Below are 4,692 nucleotides of genomic sequence, written 5' to 3' on the forward strand. Positions count from 1 at the left end.
CAAAAATGCTGATGAGGAAGGTATAGCGCCTTTCTGTATGTCGTTTCACTAGTTCATGTCTTTTTCGTCCAGAAGGAGGTCTGGTGGGCTCTAACATAAAGTGCCTGCAACGTGACGTGGAAATGTCTTCTGAGATGCCAATACCGCAGGCAGCTCTGGGACGGCTAACTCCAAGCGATGGTAACCTGCCACCAGCTGTTTGCATAAGGCTCTGCTCGTGACCACTGATCTGTTGTATCTGTTGGTGCTAACTAGCCCTCAGGAAACGTAAATTCAGCTTACGTAACGGTGTCAGTTAATGCGCTATTTTCGCCTCATGCCCCTCTGCGCGGAACATACACTGAAGGGCGTCTAAGAAGCTTAGGATTTAGAGTTCATTACATTTAGGTGCAAGCCTTTATAGACAATGTTGTGTCGCCGAAACCGAAGGATAACATGTGCCTGCAAACAAAAATGAAAACATGTTTGATAAGAGGTCTAGCGGCGAAGAAATTATGTATAATGAAATGGTTAATAAGAAAATAGCGGTAAGCCAATTAATAATAAGGTAACTTGTGATAAGGATATGCGAGAAAATAATAGCAGTGGAAACGAAATTGTATAAGATTAGTGATCAGGATGCTGACTTATCTCTGCAATCTAGTTACCACTGTGGTTTAAACAAAACATGCAGCGAAAGCTCCACTAGGCTATTCAGAAGCGCATTTAAGATGGTCCGCGCTAGTTACGTTTGCACATGCGCTGTAACCATGGTAACCAGCTGCGCTGAGTCGCACTTGTGCGCCGCATGCCGTCGCCTCGGCGGTCTCCGCGCAGCGCTGCACTTGACGTGTCATTTAGCTATGCGGCTCACTATGCTTGCACTGTGCTCCGAACCGCGCGCAGTCACGTCACCGGTCTCTACGCAGCTCAGCGCGTGACGTCATCACTTATCTGTGCGCCTCACTACGCATGCGCTATGCTCTGAGCGGCTGCGCCGCGGCGGAGGACATAAGCCATGGAGCGTCCGCTCGCCTTTGTAGTAGGCGCAATGTAAGAAGACGCGGCTAGTGACCGCGTGTATAGAACGTGTGCAAAATTGCTGCCATTTACAGAAGGAACACCGAAACGAGTTGGCGGCGGCATGTTGGGGAATTGTGTTCGCGGGATTGCCTGGTGCGGAACTTGTGAGCGGCATTTCCGGTTTAGCGATCCATTTTTTCACGAATTAAGAGAGAAATATTGACCGACAAGTGATCCCTAGACCTTTCTTTGCTGTCCACGTTTCCAAGCGTTTTGCAGGTACCGATTATGCGTCGAGAAGGCAATCGAAGAGGCAACTCTGCAGCGAACAAACTCACAACAATGGCGTACGTTCAAGACGACGAAAGCACTGGGCAAGGATATTGTTACGTAGTGACAAGCAAAGAGGACAGCACAACATGGAAATAGGGCGAAGGATGATTTAATGGTTGGCCTAGCGTCCTCTCGCGCCACTGCCGATCTTCGTAACACTTCCCGGGGCCACCGAGCGATCGTCCCGATCGGTTCGCTTGAAGGTGATGGTTACGTGAGGGTGAGGATGTTCAAGGAAAGACAGGAATGAATGACTTTCTTGCCACAATGATGTCTGATGCGTGTGTGATCCGCCTCCCCTGGAGCTGTTCAACCATCCGTCACCAGAGTCTGCAACTAAACCGATGAAACGGATGGCTCGAGGTCACGTAGGGCGGCATGGGCGGGGGTGGCGTGTTCGTGTCCATAGGTTCCTGCGGGTCTTTCGGGTTCTTCGTCTCGGTTCTGGTTGGTCTGTCTGTTCTCCTTGTCTTCAGATCCGGACTGGGGGCTGGGCGGTGGTAGTTGCTCGAGTGTGGGCTGGAAGGGTTGGGGCGAAGCTGCTCGGTGACGTCCCTTGGCCCTCGGTCAATGGTCCCGGCTTACAGATGGCGTCGATGCTCCAAGGCGAGGATGGGGATTACGTACTCCGCACCTGCACCAAAATGTTACGCGGTGACAAGAACAACATGGCGATAGGGTGAAGGGTGATTTAATGGTTGGCCTAGCGCTAGGGATCCTCTCGCGCCACTGCCGATGTTCTTCGTAACAATATCTTTTCATTTAGAAATGTCGGAGTCGCACTGTTCAATTGTTGGCCCTAGTTCATTTAATTTCTAGACGATAACTTCGGTGTGGTTCAGTTATGCCCAGAGGTCGCATTGCGTTGCCAACACCCTACCACAATCACACACTCGATGGTGAGTGTACCTTGTTCAAGCGTGCTGATTGCTAGTGAGTCTCAAGTTGACCAAAGGGCTTGTACTCCTGAGTCAGAAGATGCAGGCTGGAAACTAGCCGCGCAGCGGCCGTCTTTTTATGGAAGTGAAAAACTAAAACACCTGTGCGTTGAGTTGCGGTGTACGTAAAGGTCTCCATGTGCTCAAAATGAGTATGCAGCCCTCTTCTGTTATGTGATTCACGGCACTAGTTTAGCCTGGACGCGATAAGAATGGCCTGATAATTTGCATTGGGGCGCGCATTTCGGTGCCACGATAGCAAATGATCGGCGGCAGAATAGTGGTCTAACCATATGCCGATAAAAAAAGTGCCGACGATTACGCTAATTCGTAAAGCGAAATTGATAGATTGAAGCAAAGAAACCGAAGAAGACCTGTACGTACAATCACAGACAACGTTTTTATTTTTCACACATATTCCTTCAACAAACACTCCATTAACAGTTCTTAACTGTCATGAAAAAAACTTTGTGGTCGGAGAAATAGATTGATATATTTTCAACTTGGTGCACTAATGCCTGGTTCTCAAAGACGAGATCCATACAAGTATCTCGCAATGTTGTCACAGCCGCGAGAGGCGTTAGCAGGGAGAGCAGCCGGATGTTTCTCGCATACGTGTAACAAATTCCTTTTTCTCTTTATGAAAACATTAAAGTTCCCCGCTACTAACATCGGTGTGGATCCATAGACGGTTAATGCGAGTCGCAGAAAGTGCACGACGTCTTTGGTGAGTTAGGTAGGGGAGAAGTAGGCAGCCACAACCAGCAAGCCGTTGAGCAACTTTGTGGCGCAGAGTTCATCAACTTCATGTGACGTGCACACATTTCGATTGGTATTGCAGAGAGACCCGTGCTCAAGTAGATAACGACTCCTGCCACGCTGTTCTGGTCTCTGCTATCACCACAACTGTGCAAGAAATCTAGTATGATTTTGAGAGGCTCTTCGGGATCCATCCTGGTTTCCGCAAAGCAAAATACAGGCGAATACCGCAGGATGTGATTGTGGTGTACATCCTGGCATGTGCGGCAAGCGAGCGTACGTTAAGCGCGGACATCAACAAGTAGTGCGGCTGTTAAGTCATGGTGAGGCACTTGGCGGTGATGGTTTCAAGTTCGTCGGACTGCTAATGACAAAATTGAGCATCTAACTTTCTGTCCGGATTGGCGTTTTCGTGGTAGAATGTGAAGTCGTTGTCAACATTGGTCAGATAGAATCCGTTGATGTCTGTAGCGCTACTCAGTGCCATGTATACCAGCTTCTGCGGATTATTCTTGGTGTAGGAAGACAAGACTACATTGTATGTACCACCCTGATAATTACGAATAGTAATGGCACTTGCCTGCACAACGGCATGCTGGCATCTTCTCACCGATACCTTCATCTTATCGATAACGCAGGTGGCGGTGCGCCTTTCAATCATTATTCAGTTCGGTTGAATGTTTCTGTTGACCTTCTGTAACTGATAGCCTTTTGCGCCCGCCACGGTTCCGATCGCAAGTTTGATTCAAGCTCTCCGAAATGCAATCATATGAGTAGCGGCTTCCAATGGGTGTCGTTATTTATGTATTGCAGTGTTCCCACCTATACATTAACAAGGTCACCGGAAATATCCACGTTGAGGGGGATCATGTCTGTCTCTTCTTGCATAGACCTACATTCAACTATTGCATCCTGTGCCGTGCATAGTACAGCGTTATCCTCCGCTCCTATGGCCTTTTTTGTGTTGTAGTAACCAGATTCCTTGCTAGAGTAGATCAAGCGTATGCCACATGAGCAAGAAGCTTCTGCTTTCTACTGTATGACGAACCGATTCTCGATAAGTGCGATTTTTTCAAAAACGTTGTTTACTGCTCCAGGGCATAATGGAATACGTAAAACAATTAAAGGGGTAATAAATGAAACAAAAAAGGTTGGCTGTTCTATTAAATTTCAAGACAGAGCGATGATAAGGTCCTTGCATTCAAGCAATGTACGAAGATGAGTTGTTCGACGACAGGCCCACTGCCGTCAGATGTCGAATTCTCGTCGGTTTCAGTGCCGGTCAACCCACAATACGTGGTGAATATCTGCCTCATTATTTTGTGACTTGCATACAGTACACCCTGGACGTTCATATAAATACCGATATTGAGGCCATGTTCGTGCTAGAGCAGATGTGAAGACAACCCCGACCTGGATCCTCTATAGCTCAACCTCATCTGCGCGGGTGCGCGGGTAAGACCGCTGTGGTTTGTACCGCACACGGTGGGACAAGAGCACGTGTGCGGCGCCGGCGGTGCTCCTTTCTTGTGAGAAGCAGAGTGGCATCATCTATAGTGAAGAAGTGTGCCATTGATGAAGGTACAGTCGCCTGGCGGGTTGCAGAATCTGCAGAGTTTTGCGAACTGAGTAGGTCACCTGGGACCCATTCAATTTGAAT

The 4,692-nt window shown here is 48.4% G+C and overlaps 1 pseudogene; it reads right to left on the reverse strand.

Annotated features, from left to right (window-relative positions):
- Positions 1-2,710: 2,710 nt before the first annotated feature.
- On the reverse strand, positions 2,711-3,902 carry LOC146200783 (uncharacterized; annotated as a pseudogene).
- Positions 3,903-4,692: the final 790 nt, after the last annotated feature.

The sequence above is a fragment of the Amblyomma maculatum genome, chromosome 2, assembly GCF_055883805.1.
Source record: "Amblyomma maculatum isolate TAMU_Amacu chromosome 2, ASM5588380v1, whole genome shotgun sequence".
Classification (NCBI taxonomy): domain Eukaryota; kingdom Metazoa; phylum Arthropoda; class Arachnida; order Ixodida; family Ixodidae; genus Amblyomma; species Amblyomma maculatum.